General features: G+C 38.0%; 1 protein-coding gene and 2 long non-coding RNA genes across 15 annotated transcripts in view; 1 reads left to right on the top strand and 2 right to left on the bottom strand.

Moving 5' to 3' along the window:
• LDB2 (LIM domain binding 2) overlaps positions 1-15,932 on the bottom strand; it is a 367,641-nt gene that overhangs the window by 122,170 nt on the left and 229,539 nt on the right. The window lies entirely within an intron of this gene.
• LOC118165692 lies at positions 86-10,745 on the bottom strand. The gene is made up of 3 exons (XR_004750179.1): positions 10,686-10,745; positions 9,681-9,686; positions 86-96 (listed from the first exon to the last, which is right to left on the bottom strand). It is a non-coding gene; the product is annotated as an uncharacterized LOC118165692 (long non-coding RNA).
• Positions 2,783-15,932, top strand: part of LOC118165693 — a 33,119-nt gene continuing 19,969 nt past the window's right edge. For both annotated transcript variants that reach the window (XR_004750180.1, XR_004750181.1), the window contains exons 1-2: positions 2,783-2,813; positions 10,681-10,788. This is a non-coding gene — a long non-coding RNA (uncharacterized LOC118165693). The remainder of the gene's footprint in view (positions 2,814-10,680; positions 10,789-15,932) is intronic.

Below are 15,932 nucleotides of genomic sequence, written 5' to 3'. Positions count from 1 at the left end.
TAAAGGCATCCAGTTTGAGCTGTTGGAGACCCATCTCCTGGGCAATCTCCGCTGTGCCGCAACGTTTAGGACAGGCAATCGAAGAAGGCACCTGGTCTTGTACAACAGAACAAATCTTACCTGAAATAACATTCACGCTCTGAGTAGACAAGAATTTGATCCTTTGCTGGCTGCATCTTTTACACCTTCTCCACTTGTTGAAGTATATCTCCAGTCACAAATAATAGCAACGGTCAGCAGCTCTATTTAGTGCCTACAATACCTTGTTTGCACAGTATTATCTATTGTAGCTTTTGTTTATAAATTAAAGAAGAAAAATAACGCTCAAAAAAGTATGTAAGAGCACAAATTCTCAGAACAGCTATTGAACAGGGATCCCTGAAACAGAATTTTTCACCTACCAGATGATAAAAGTGGCAGAGACAAAATAAATGAGCGCATGGTAATTTTCCTCATAAAAACAAGAGGTTATATGATAAAAAGCCGACAAAGACTGTGTGCTGAAATGGAAACTGTCTTTTCTCCATTGCTAATGTGATGCAGTCAGACATGCCACAGAAGATTAGAAGTAACCTGCAAGGTTTTATTACCTTTGATTTTTAGCTCTGCGCTACATAAAATTAATTTGTATTTTGCTGTAGAAAATGCAGGATTAATGATGCCAATGTGGGAGAGAGATTTTTGCCTGTACAAGTTCCATGAATTCTTCTCAGAATTCTGCTCAGAAGCAATGCTTACAGCAAAAGAAAAATATCAGCTTTGCATTGTATGGTGATACATAACTCAGAAGATGTCCAGTTTAGATCATGGAGGCTTTCCAGCTTCTGCTTACACAGCTAGACCTCACTGACTTTGATCTTAAAATCATATTGGATCCCTTAGAATAATAAGTAACTTAGCGTGGTTATTTGACAATTTTGCTGACCCTGAGAAAATAGCAGTCCCCATAGTATTTCAGTGCTTTCACTCCAAAACCGGCAAAATGTGGCAAGGGTGGCAATAGGACAGGAATAATTGAAATAAGTTATAGTAAAAGAAAAGGTTAACTACAGAAATAATTTTGTAACTAGGCAGTGTCTTGTCCAAAGCTTTAGAAAGGGTGGTCAAAAGAAAAAATCTGACTTTGTAGTGAAAGTTCAGGAATTATAACTCAGAGGATTTGCGTTTTCTTGCAAGCATCTACATACAACGAGAGCATGGCAATTCATCTTGGACTCATTATTTTCAGAGTTTTTAGAATACTACTTATCCAGCACACTGTATTGCCTTTCACAAGAGTTAATATCTCAGAGCCCTCAAAAATGACATTAAGAAAAAAAAACATCTTGACGTTTACTTAAAAAAACAACAACACAACAGTCTGGGGAGGATCATCGTTTTGCTAAGTTTCCTCGCACATCTGTTATAAGCCAAATATTGAGCCTCAAGTACATCCTAGAAAGATACACACAGAAATAAATATTTGGGATCTGTTTTTCTCCTACCTCCTTCTCCAGGGTTTACCCCACTGGCAGACATTACAAACACTTACAGCCCTTCACTGTCCCTCATACCAAGTATGAGTGCCCCTTGGGGTCTCATGTCCCCTGCTTCCCTGGCCAGCCCCAGCAGGGCACCTCGAGCTCCAGCTAGAATGAGAGCTTGCCCGTGTTAGGGCCCCCGCCGACTCTTCTCACGCACTGGAGAGGAGGGAAGCAAGTGTCAGAAATTGAGAGCTTGGAGGAGCTCTGATGTCCAAATGGAAACAACAATAGGAAAACTGTTCCCAACTGAGTTTTGTGTCACATTTGTAAACCGAGACATTTTCTGAGATTAATTTTGGATTCCTTTTGTGGCATCCTCCTCAATCCTGATGAAGCTTTTTTTTTTTTTTTTTTTTAACCTCCAGAAGCATAACATCAACGAAGAATGCCTGTGTCCCACCAAACTTCAAAGAAATAGCAGCATCTCCAAACTTCAAAGGAAACTAGTGTGATCTTCAGTAAAATCCTGTGCTGCTATTTGAACGTGGAAGGAAGGTCCGAACTGAGTTTTACATGTGCTTTCTTAATTTAACCAAAATTAGAAAACAAACAAACAAACAAACCCCACAAAACTAGATAAACGCAACTATACTTTAACAGATGGCTCAGCTGGGAGGGATGAATCAGTAAAGTGGTACTTCCTAAGCATCTCAAGTATCCTTGTACCTTGAAACGTGCAAGCGTGCAGTGAGGGGAAGAAAGGCTCCGTAAAGCTTCCTGAATGGGAAAAACTGCTGGGTGCTTCCTACCAGGAGGCATGGATAGATTGTTAGAGCCAGTTCAGCCTTCCCTCCACATGGGATTACATTAGTCCCAGAGGTTGCAAAGAGACACTTTTGGATGTCACGTAGCATGGCACTGCGCACTGACAGCTTAGGAGCTGCTCAGGGTAATGAGTGCTTCGTGCGGGGGATGCAGCAGGCCAGGGCCCCTTCCCGCCCTCTCCCAGCTTCACATTCACAGATTATGCACGAGGTCAGGATGGGAAAGCATACAAAGACAAAAACGAATGGACTACTTAAAATGTCACGTTAAGCAAAAGCATTGAAACGCCACTACCCAACCCCCCCATCCTTTTTTTTTTTTTTTTAATGTATTTTGCTTTAAGTAGAAAATCAGACTTTCCTACTCTGCAGCGTGTCTAGAGCGCTGGGTGGAGGACTCTGATGAGATATACCTTTAGCAATGTATCTTATGACCTTTCAGCCATCCTGAACTAATTTTCATTGCTCTTTTGGCAATGGATAAAATTGGGTTGATTTCAAATAAAAGGATGCTCTCATGTGGTCTGTGGGAAAACAAATAAGAGCTTGAGTCACTCCTGACATGTCTTGAGGAATTCAAGGCATCAGATTTAATAGTCTATATTAAATGTATTATCCCTGAGATAACTTCTGGCAGTTTTGAAGCGCCTGAGAAAATACTGTGGATTGGAAACTTGAGAAAGATCATCTTCAGTGCCACTGCAATTGTAAATAGTAATGATGGCAGGCAGATGAAAGCTTCTGTGCTGTTTTGAAAGAGAAATACATTACAGAAATCATAAAAGCATCCTCAGTGACAGCAAAGGAATCTATACAAAAGCACTGTAAGAATAAACAGGATATTAGCTGAGATTCATTATTGCTGTCTTTGTAGACGACTATATTTACGCTAGTTCAGAAACAGGATAAATCTGATGGTTGCTATTCTCAGTAAGCACCAGGCACCTAAGATCTGAAACAGGAAGTTAGATTTCATCTAGAGGAAGAGAAAGAAGAAAATGTAACTTTTAAGAAAGGTTTCCACTGATCTAAGTCTGTCAACAGCTCTCAGCAATCCCACAAAACAAATCTGAGCTACATGTGAAATATCAAAGAAAGGAAGAAACTTCCTTTGAGGATGTGTATCCATTCTCCTATCATCCAAGGGAACTTCTACACTTTGTCTCGCATCATCCAAGGAAACTTTTGCATGTTTTGTTAAAAGATTCTTGTGTTATCTGACATCTCTGCAATGTGAACCATGTCTCTCTCTAGTCTGAAAAATATGTGAGGAATTAAAAAGGTGATATATAGTGTTCTTTTTTATTATTTTAACAAATAAAGAGGGGAAATGGCTAGGCACGAAAACATCATGTACTCTTTCAATTTGTACTGAAGCTGGGAGTTCTTGCCATTTATGTAGCACTGGGCAGAACTTACTCAAATACAGGCAACTAAGTATGGCATAAATTAAAATACAAGTAAAGATAAAATGGAAAAAGACAGTGTCAATTGATCCAGAGTGAATCTGAGACGGGGCTGCTTACTTCAGTCCAGAAAATCTAAAACTCCGTTAAATTTCCAAACCAATATTTTGATGAGGAGTGCTGGAGCTCTGCCATGAATTAATGAGCAGATTATTTTTCTTAAAAAGATACAGAGCTGGCTGGACACTAGCTTAACAAGGTAATTATCAAATGAAAGAGAACTGCTGTACTGCTGTGAACCTGCATAAAGACTCTTATAATTACTGATGCTTTGGCCTATCTTTGTTTTAAAAGAACCTCGCGTTTTAATAGTTTTGCATAAAATATGTTCAGCAATGATGTCTGAAATAGTAGATTTACTCATATATAGTCAATCAAATATTATCTTTCCGAGACTGCTTTTTGAATAGGAAGGCTATATACGCACGACATTTTACCAACTCTGTTTGCCAGTAACATTAGGACACTAATAATTATTTTATGAAAAAGCAGAAGTTAAAGTTTCATGAATAAGTTTCATAAATGATAGCGAGGCTCTGAATACACAACACAATGCTGTTTTAAAGAGCATAGTTTTCTCGAACGGTGAGAATGGAAGTCCTTTGGAAATTCTTGAGAAGTTTACATAAACACTTGTGAAAATGATTGCCAGCATACTCTGTCTCTGCAAATTCTGATCTTTGTCCCTTTGCATCATCACTGCACAGGTGAGACATACGAATATAAATCAAAAGCACTGTTTTGCCTAAGCACTGTTGATATGATTTTTTTTTTTTTTTATAATAAGTTTATTGGGATGTTATTTTCTCATTTTTTCATTTATAGCTAAACTGGCTAGAAATATCTAACAGCACATTTCCTAAGTAAAACACTGATAAAAATCTGAATATAACTATGACTGTATAAAGAAAGAAAAGAGAAAGACAAGTGCTTGAAGACCTGACAAAAACCATCTGTAATGTTCTTCAGTGAGATTGAAAATCAGATGGTAATGTGTATGTGAAAAGCTGTATATGCTATCATAACATAGTGGCCTGATACAGGATCCCCCTTCTTATTTTTTTCTAATATTAAATCATTTCAAAATTTCATGGTAAAGGACTCATGATTGTCCCTTTCCATACTGCTGACTTTGGCTGGCAAATTCAAGCACGCAGAAGAAGTATAGTTTAGATCCTATCAACAGGTCTAGAGAAATGTGTCACGGTCTGTTGAGTAGATGTATCAGCTTCATAAGGACAAATTATAAATTCTGTGCAATTGTAATAACCCTGATTTTAAAAAAGAAGTGACAGAAGTGGAATACTAAATTAGAAAGACATGTTAGTCATAAAACTTGCACGTGCCGATATTATCTAATTACAACCTTGCTTTAAAATGTCTTTAACATGTTCTCTATGAATAATATTCTTTATTGTCTCTGCATATTAACCAACACTTTCAGTAGACACTAAATTGTCTGTAAACAATGGTTCAACTTAAACAGAATTGAATTACTACCTCCTGCTACATTTTATATACAAGCAAAAATCAAGTGCTGACATCTTCTTCCTTTCTTGATTAAGGTCTAACGGCTGGGCCAGTCCATATTTTTCTCCAGAAGTGGCAGTTCTGTAATGATGAGGGCAAGGAAAGAACTTATCCTTGCAAAGTGTCTAGGGGGGCACTCTATTTCATGTGTTCTTGTAGCAAGAGGCACTAATGATGGCCAGATCCAGAAGATGCTCTGCTACATGTGCTGGTGTCACAGCTTTCGTTAACCACTGTTGCTTTGAAGCTACGCTGCTGTTTTCTGTATGAGCGAACATGGTCCCCATGGACATTACTTTCACCCAATGATTTCTGTGCGCTGCATGGGGCAAATGCACAGATCAAGATGACCAGGTCAGCATTCCTCAGTGTAGGATAGCAGTGACTTGCCAAAGAGAGGGGAGCATTGATCCCAGTTCTAGTAGTTGCAGCAAAGCTTCACCAAACTAATGTTTCATTGCAGTATGCTCAGATGCTGGGAGGTGCAAATTGAAGCTGACAGCACAATCTTAATCCTGCTTCCTTGTGCATCTGTATTGCAATAACGCAGACTGTAATTACATGATCACATATATTTGCACAAATGAATGTGGTAGTGTACAAATTTACTGCAATCTAGATGTATGTGCGCACCTTTCTACAATCAAGAGACAGATCAAGATATATTAACATTAATTTGAAATCATGTCAGCCCCACAATATTTTTACTGACATTTTGGTTACATTCTTTTGAAAAAGTTATTGCTAGGAGCAGTTAAAGTTATTTTTATTACATCTGAGTTCTACACTGTAGAATCACAACATCAGATCCTAAATAGGTCTTTTGTCTTTGTCATTCTTAAACAGAACTGATGGGGAAAAGAAGCTTCAGAAGAAGGCATTTGGGTCTTTCAAAGTATGCAAAGAACATGCATGAACCCATTCCCTGAGTGATGGGATTTCCCCATAGCACCTTAGGACTGTCAGCTGTGGAAAATTGCTTGGGCCAGCATGGGGAAGTGAGTCTGGAGCAGAAAAGCCAGCTACTGCTGAGCCTGGTACCAGCTTACAACAAGGGAACACCAGCAGCACCAAAGGAACAGAGACAAAGATGAAGAGCAAGGCTGCAGACCTCACCAAGACTGAAATAAGTGACTTTTATGAAGAGGGTAGGAGGCAGCTTGATCAATAAATAGTCTACCCTCTCGACAGCTCCAGAAGAAGAAAATTGAACAGGTGTTTGGGGAAGAGGAACTGCCATCGGACCAGAGAAGAGCATTACCAGATTAACATGAACAGAGCTGGAAAGGAGAACAGACTCTCCCAGGACTAATGTGATTCTTTTGGAAGCAAGGGAGAAGAGCAGATGGGTTAATGACTACAAGTTATATTATTTTTTTTTCTTAAAAAATGTAAACAAACAAACAAACAAACAAAAACACCTGTTTTGCCCCTGATGCAGACACAGCACCTGGCAGGATGACTAAAGAAGGCATTACCACAAAGGGGTTCCTCCTCCCGAGGCCAAATTCAAACTCACATTTTGGCTCAGTTGAGAAGGGTTCTTTTGAAGCCAGTGTCCACATCACCCCCATTTTCCATGCCTTGGTCTGCACTGCAGAGAGGTCTCTGAGCTCAGCCTGGATGCCTTTCACAGGGGAGGAATCAGATGGTTTCCACGAGGGCACCCCACGCACTCCAGCCATTCCCAACCATTTAGTTCACTCAACTGGAGTGGATCTAGTCCAACGCGAACCTCTGCCAAACATGTTTGGTGTGGACATCATGTCCTCAACACTGTTTTGCTCTGTGCCTCTTCTCCTAGCACATGGCACTACTTACAGTGTAGCCACAGCCTCTGGCTCCTGGCAGAACAGCCTGTGTCCTTGACTCAACAGGCTGCCCCTCTGAGTGCCAATGGCACAGCCTCTGCCTTGCTGGAGGTGGCTGGAGATGCCGGATTACCACCTTGGAATGCACTGTCCAGGCTCTTCCCTTCTATTTATCCAAGTACCTTCACCCTACTCTAACAAAGTTCTCAGGCTGTACAGAAGGTCACGTCACAGGCTGTACACGTTTTGCTGCGTAAGTGAAACCCTTCCCTCAGTAAAAGATATCCTCTAGTTTCATTTTCCATCTAAAACTACTACCCAGTTCCATTTATTTTGTTGTGTGTGCATGATGAAGAAAAGCAGAATATTGAATTGAAACAGTCTGAAAAGGACAGATACTCCTTTGTTTTCCAACTTGATAAACATTTGCTTGATGCAAGGCCACATTTTTGTACAACGTCTCTTTGGACTGAGTGTTTTTTATTATTATTATTTTCTTTCTCTCTCTCTCTCTTTTTTTTTTTTTAAATAACCATGACCTGGAGCATCCCTTTGGATTACAGAATTTGATGCACAGCCAGCCATGCATGTGCAACTGTCCCTAAGAGCCAGGCCTCAGCAGAAAAGCTGGTGTGTGTAAGATCTTGAAACAAAAACAGCTGTCAAATCAAAGCTAATTTGCCACAAAAGAAGGCACTGATCCTCAGTTAGGGCATACCAAGCTAGTCTGAGTTAAGGATTGCTGAAAAAAAAAAAAATCATAAGGACTTGATTTTGTAAAAGTGTATTTTTAATCTCTCTAATCTCATTTAATAATGGATGAACTGATTTTCCTTAAGGCTGAAAGGCAAGGACTGAAAAACAATGGACAATGCAAGTTCTTGAGAGAGAAAAAAGTTGGTGAGTCTCTAAGCAACTAAAAGAGGGAGGGAAACACAAACAGTTTGTGATAGCAGGCTGCTGCTATCATATGTGCCACCAAAAATATGTTATTTAATGCTCCTTGGACCAGGGTTTCATTTTACCTCATTTTAGTGAATTAAATCATGTACTACAAAGGAATTTGGATCTGAATGAAAGGAACAAGATTGATATCAGGATGAAAAGTAATGCCCTATTAATTCAGGTCCAGACATTAAAGAAAAAATAAAATTGAATTACACAGTATTCTAATATTACTGGACTAGATAAAATTGTATATAAAAGCCTTTTTCATAGCCAAATGGAGATGGGAGCGGTAATGGATTTTTAAAAGATACAACAAAATGGTCAACATCCACTTTCAGGCACCCAGTGCACCGCATGGATGATGTTGACTCAGAAGCTGGTGCTGTACAGAGAGCCATCAGCCATCTGCTGATGCTTCCCTACACTCCTGGTGCTGTCCTTGTAGGACAGCTCCTCAGTAGCCCAGGCCATCCCGAGAGCATCAGAGCTAGCTTTCACTCCTTTCCTTGGCTTTCCCATACAATACAAAATCAAGGTAGCAAACCTCATTTTCAACGACTTGGAGCCAAGATCCTTCCCAAAAGGGCAGTGCTGGAGTACTGGAATATTGTTACTGGAATATAATTATTACTGGAATATAATAATATTATGACTGGAATATAAGAATAGGCCTGGATTTGCACTTTTTCTTGTGTGGGAAGGGGTGGATAGCTAACGGTGTCTTACAGGAGACAGGACATTCCTCCTGGTTCAATAGAAGAGCAGTTGGAACTCCACAAAACCAAAGGAAAATCACCCATCTCAATCATTCCGTTCCAAATCCAATACATACTCCCATACACTGATGTAAACTTTTAACAGTATCTATTGGCTGCATTTGTCTTGAAAAATCCTCAACAAATACTTGACAGAATCCACTTACCTGGGAAAGCAAGGGAAGAAGAAACAAGAAATGGTAGGCGCTGCTTATACTGCTTTATGCACCAGAATGGGCTTAAATACTATGGTGTAAAACTTGTATGAATCAGAATAGCGGAATAGCAAAATGTCAGCAACATTTTAAAGGTAATATAATTTGGAGTGCAGAATTCAATATGATGAAGAATGATAGCCACTGTATAATATCTCAGCGTTCTCATACACAGCAGACTTAAAAAAAAAATATGACTACATTAATTCAAGAAAACTTCCAATATGGAATTGGGAACAGTATCTCAGTGTCCAGAGTCAGCTTTTGGCTCTATTTCTACTAATCATGGCACTGCAGCTGACCCAGTTTAAATGTATTTCTATACAGATTCCATAATTTTTGGTGATGCTGCACATTGTATTCTCCTAGACCATTAAAAATATTTCACTACAGTAAATATCTACTGCCTAAAAATAAGGGGCATCATGTGGAACAGCACTACTGCACTATTGAAATAAAATGTAAAAAAATTATTAAAGTTTTACTCGCATGGCAAACAGAAACACGTGCACATTTGTGTAATGAACCCAATGCTGTGTGAGGTTGAGCATTTATATATTAGACTCTGCTCTATCTGTGTGTGTGTACACTTATGTAGGATGCAATTTGTGGGTAGAATACAAACTTTCTAGCAATTTTTTATTATCTGAGCTTAAAAAAAAAATCACCTGCACCTAAAAGTCTTGTTTGGCTAATGTCCTAAACCCACGAGGTCTGCAACAGCATTACCGGCAGCGTTTAGTGTATTCACACAATGTAGAAATTCCTAATTATAAAGTTACCATAATATGAATGAAGCTCCCAGATCCATTAGGACTGATACTTTGATTCACCTACATCTGAGGATTCAGAATGGGAAGAAAAAAAGTCTCAAGGTCCACTGTTTTGTTATTCAATGCTCTGTACAAGGAAATTCACTTCTAATACCTTCAGGCAATCAGAATGCTCCCAAGTATTGTAGTTCCTACCAGTTGTGGACAAAACTACTATACCTAGTTAAATGCCTCTCTATGGTCCAGAAACTAGATGAAAATATGAAAATATGCTCTGCCACAAGGTTTCCGGTTTTCTCTGGCATTTCTTAGATCACTTATAGTGGGGAATGTTTCACCCCTGTGGAAAAAAAAAAAAAAAAAAAAAAAAAAAACTTCTGAAAAAGTAACAAGTGTAACAGAAGCAAATAAAAAAAATAAAAAATTTAAGGAAAAAAATCTGACTACAAAGGGAAAAATCACAAGTCTAGATTTGAATGAATATTCATATTGAGTCTTGTTTTTTATAGGGACTCTGTAGGTATGTTAGAATATTTTTCAGTAAATACTGATTAACTGACCATCTATAAAATCACCAGCTAATTTTAAAAGCCAAAGTACTAACAATAGAATATTTACAATTTCATATAAAAATATTTTTTTAAACATTTACATTTTTCAATTTTTAGAAAAACCTACAGAGCTGTATTTAATGCACTGACGCCATTTGAAGACAAACATTGATCTGCCTGCCAGTTATTCAGCAAAACAGAAAAAGTACTGACCAATTCTTTACAACTGCCACTCTCACTGCAAAGAAAGAAGTAATTTACCGTGACTTTGTGATAGTGAAAAGTTGCTTAGTATTTTGATGTAAAGGATACTGATTTTGATGAAAGGATACTGATCCCAAAAGGATACTTTTGGGTAGACCTTTGCGGTGTCAAGAGTTGGACTTGATGATCCTTAAGGGTCCCTTCCAACTCAGGATATTCTATGATTCTATGATTCTATGATTTCCACCGTTTTGCATGTATTTCCAGCATTTTATTCGCATTACCTACAGCAGAGAGACAGACCCGAATGCTACATGATTTGGCCCAAATGGGTGAACAGAAGCCAATCACAACAAAGTGTTTATTAGTGTAGGGCAAGGAAAAAAAAAAAAAAAAAAAAAAAAAACAAAAAAAAAAACATAAATCACCATGATTCTCTCAAGTTAATTTTGCTTTATTTCTTTGCTCTACGAATGGACCCTAGATTCCTATAATGTATGTGTCCTATTATATTATGATTTCTCTCAGAGAGGGCTTATCACTTAATCTGTTTATACAGCAAGAGAATCAATCTGATTGACTGGGATTTCTGCGTGTCATTGCAATTAGAGGCTATATACAACTGTGCAATATTCACATTAGGAGTTCAGCAGCTCTTTTCCAGGTGCCACTGTACAGACATAGGGTCTGTGACATTCATTTGTGTAACATGCTTAGCAACAAGGAGAAAAGATTGGGATACCCATTGCAAGATATTTGAAATCAGTCTCATGACAAGTGGTTGATAGGACAGTCTTCATGACAGACCTTTCCATGAGGCATCAAAAGGAGGTTTTGTGTGTGTGTGTACATATGTGCATGTGCACACGCAGGCACAGGGCTGTACCCTCACAGCAAAAAAAGGTACTTCTGTGTTTTAGAGGTATCGATAACTCAAAAGCAGAGGCAGGAACATAGTGCTTACTAATGAGCCTGCAGCGGGTACAGGTGAAGGTCTATTTCAGAGCTGCAAATCGCAAATCAGCAAACAGAAGGAATTAGTCCTTCAGCACCTGGCAATAATATGTAGAAAAAGAAAAATGCGTGTTATGAAGGAAATCAGTGGAAGATTCATGCGGGAAGCCTTGCATAGCCAGCAGTATTAGAAAAACATTATTCATATTGAAAAAAAAAAAGAAAGAGAAATAGAAGGGTGTTTTTAATGACAAAAATTTTAGCACCCAAGATGAGACAATCATTTCAGAACTGAGGGCCGAGACTGAGCTGGAGCTGGCACTTGCTTAGGGAGCAGCAACCACAGGGCGTCGCTGGGCCAGGGCTGCTGGAGGCTCCATAGCCTCTCCAGCAAATCTCTACCTGCACTTTGTGTTTCCTACCAGTAGGAACTAACACCTTGATGGACTTTTTTTTTTTAAAGCAATTTAAGGCCAGCATTGATTCTGCTCATCATGGGTAGGGGAATAGACAACTTGCCTTTCCTTTACGGTTGCTGTTATTATGTCCCATTTCTCCCTCTCTTCTCTCTTTTTCCCATGTCTTCTCTTCTGTAAACTGAACAACTCAAATTCTTTATTTTTTTCTCAATAAATTTTATTTTCAAGACTTTTACTTTCCTCTGGACACTCTCCAACTGGACCACGTTTCTGTACAAATGCCATCCAAAGCATGCATTCAGCACAGACAAAGAAAAGGCAGTCCCAATGGAAGAAATGCAGTTGGTGCTTCAAAATATGGCATTTTCCAAAGCTCTACTAGCTAGGATAGGATATGGATAAAAAGTATGCATGAAATTAAGAATCTGTTAAGCATACTTGATAAGATATCCAAAAGCTACAACAACACTGTCAGAAAGAGAACAACTGTAGCTAAAGAGTTAGAAAAGTGAAGGCAATACTTAGAAGGAAAAAAAAAAAATCTGATAATTAGGATGAATATAGAAAGTAAAAGGAAACAGAAAGAAAGTGAAAGCATTCTGTATAAACACACTCTAAAACGTAAAATATTAGAATGAGATGCTGAAGATGGCAATGAAAAATTCATGACTGTATGGAATAAAGAAAATAAATACGTTTTTTGAATTATATTCAAAACAACTTGGAAACAGGAAATTTGTTAACAACAATATATATTTTTTTAAAAAAGCATTTTTGTTGTGCTTTTGGAAAGAATGTCGATTTTGAGATAACAAGTGCTTTCTTGTCCATCAGCAGCTAAGTAGGACCTTAAACAGCATCTCTTCAAAGAAAATGTTTTATGATTTGCTGCTCTAAGAGTTTTGTTTGCATATTTTTACCTGATGCTATTTAAAAAAAAAAAAAAAAAAAAAAAAAAAAAAAAATTACTGAGGAAATTAAAAAAAAAAAAGGTACAACTGTTGGGCTGATATGGGAGAAGGGACACTAGACAGTCAGATAATGGTATAGCATAATACACTCACTAGCTAGATATCAACCCAGATGAAATAGATTTAAAAAAATGTACAGGATTGCACTGACAAAGATTGAAGTGAAAGGGATGTAATTAATGCCAGTCAACATGGTTTTATGTAAAACAAGTCTTGTCAAACAAATTTGATTTTATTCTTCGATGAGCTTACACAAGTTTGGGTGATAAGTGCATAGGGCTAATACACACAGACACCTGTAATGTATTTGACTTATTAGCGCAGTACATTATATTGTTAATAAAAATTAGAAATATACAGAGAATATGTAGATTGGATTGAGAAATGCTTAAACACCAATTTTAATAAGGAATTATCAACTAGAGATCATTAACTAGGGGGTAAAGGCATTAGAGGTGATCCACCAGCACTTGTGAACCTGCTAGACCTGATTTTAACGAAATTTTCACCTGTGTCCTGAAATTAAACTCAAAAGTACTGAAGACAAATTCTGAAGGTGAAACAAATAATAAAAATAATAATAAAAGAAGAAGAGTGGGTGAAGTAGATGAAGACCAGGCAGTCACATAGAATAATCTGTTTCACTTACTAAGCTAGGTCAATTTACTGCGTTGTACCTGAATGCTCAAATCATGTTTAATGACTGGGATTTCTCTGGGGGAAGGAAGAAAAAAAAAAAAAAAGGAAAGAAAGAAATGGAAAGAAAGAAAGAAATGGAAAGAAAGAAAGAAAGAAAGAAAGAAAGAAAGAAAGAAAGAAAGAAAGAAAGAAAGAAAGAAAGAAAGAAAGAAAAGAAAGAAAGAAAGGGAAAGAAAGAAAGAAACGGAAAGAAAGAAAGAAAACGTACCTGGAAATACTACAATCCCTTTCCCTTGACAAATTTAATTTTCTTTGTAAGAGTTATATGAGAGAAGCTAGACAACAGTTTTACAAAAAACTGGGGTGATAATGTAGCATGCTAGCCTCTCAAAACAATCCTTCTGAAAATAGCTAAGCAAGTGTGTAATGTGTGGTGAACTTTTGCTGTTTATTCCCAAACTATGTTCCTTGCTTGTAAGAAAAGCCCACTAGACATAGCTTTCCACAATTACACCAGCAGAAGTTACCTGACAAAGGTCTTCAAGTTACCCGTACATCACACGTTGTAAGCAGGGACAAAGGTAGAATGAATTTGTTGCAGCTCACTTGCTGTGTATTCACAAAGTAATTTGCAGTAAAGTCTAAGGTACATCCACGTAATATATTCCTAAGGCACAAAGACAAACCTAGATAAGCCCTTTAAGCCAAAGATTTTAACATTTGGCCCAGTGTTCACTGTGCTCTGAAATTATTGCCTACCAAACTCGACTTTTAACTTTCCAGTTATCAAATCAAGAAATGAAGAAAAATCAAGGGCTCATGCACCAAATGGAAAACGAACAGTAAGTGCATGCAATGCAGAGCATGGTGTAGCTATATGGTACATTCCAAACCCAAACTGCAGTAGGAATTATAACACTAAATGCATATCCAATTATCATCTTCAGATTCAGAGCGACAGCAAAACCGAAACCATTTTTATTTCTCTAGGAATACACAGAGCAAAGGAGCTCAACTTGTTCCTTGTGAAATTTCTGCTGTGTAACATTATGCAATGGCATATAAAATTTGGTGATGGAAGCCCTTAACAAGTGCCTGAAATTCTCAACACCTTCTATACCTAAAGTAAATCCCTTTGGAAGACTCCATCATACCAACCATACATGATTTTTTTTTTACAGCTACAAACGTGACAAGTCATGCTTTTGCTTCCTCGCAGCGCAGAGCTCTTCCATGAGCAGACAGCCTTTAGTGAAGAGAAGCGAAATGTAGACAAGCTCTAATTTTCTGTACAGTGGCAACTATGTGCATTAGGCGTTACAGTGGCGCTGTGCTCTGAAAGAGTTAACTTTCTAGCTCCTATTCTCTGCAGTGCTGCATAAACACTGCACATTATTCTTACTGAGCATGCTTCATCTTTCCTGTCTCCACAGTCTTGGGCTGTCAATCAGCTGTCAGTCCCTACCACATCAGCACAGTGCACATCACCAGGCTGTCAGCACAGCAGCTGATGAGACTCTGCTAAGAGCTGTCAATCAAACTTGTTTCTCTTATCTGTTCTGGAAATATTTTGTCTCTAAGAAACAAAGAACCTGGGCAACAATGGATCAGAGTCTAGTATTTACTCTTTTACAGGGATAGAAAGCTCTTAACAGGAAACGAATATGTTTTATCCACAACCAGGAAAAAAATACGCTTCATTAGGCATATTTTCTTTCTATTTTTTTTTTAATCCTATTTAAATCTTGACCCAATAAACCAGAGCAAAATAAATCAGCGCAAATTTCTTTTCACTGTCACTGAAATGAATTTCACAGGTTTACTAGTTAAGTTTCTGTTGAGTATAATTCAATGCAGTTTAAAACAGGCAGCATCTCTCTGGTTTTGGGAATCTTTCCCTGTCTTTAGGCATTGGAATGTGTGATCTTTCTCTCTGTCTCACTGTAGCCAAAAAGCCAGACTGGGGGGAAACACACATCATTTACACCTTTGTTGCATTCAAATATATCTTTATTTTCTGAAGCGTTTCTCATTAAAACTCAATTTCAACATAGAATTTAATAACATATCAGTAGGGTTCATATATAATAGCAGACCAAAAGAATAGCTCACGGGTGTAAGCAAGCAGGAGAATAACATACATTTTCAGCAGATGTTTGAAAGAAGATGGTATCTTCTTTCTGGAATGCTGTACGAGGGAGGAGGAATTGGAGAAGACAAAGTTCTTACATCTACAGAAATAAAACATGGAAGAAACAAAAAAAAGCTGCAAAGATGGGCACAGCAGTGATCTCAGGTCTGACACAGAAGCTCAGCGTGAAAAGTTGAGCTGGGCTTTCAAGTGCACACCTATACAAGGCAGAATTATGTTCTGCAAAGATAACTGGTCTAGGTCTAACAAACCTGGCA

This window comes from Oxyura jamaicensis, chromosome 4 (genome assembly GCF_011077185.1).
Source record: "Oxyura jamaicensis isolate SHBP4307 breed ruddy duck chromosome 4, BPBGC_Ojam_1.0, whole genome shotgun sequence".
Taxonomy (NCBI): Eukaryota; Metazoa; Chordata; class Aves; order Anseriformes; family Anatidae; genus Oxyura; species Oxyura jamaicensis.
The sequence above is the reverse complement of the archived record's forward strand: the minus strand, read 5'-3'. Positions and strand labels throughout refer to the sequence as shown.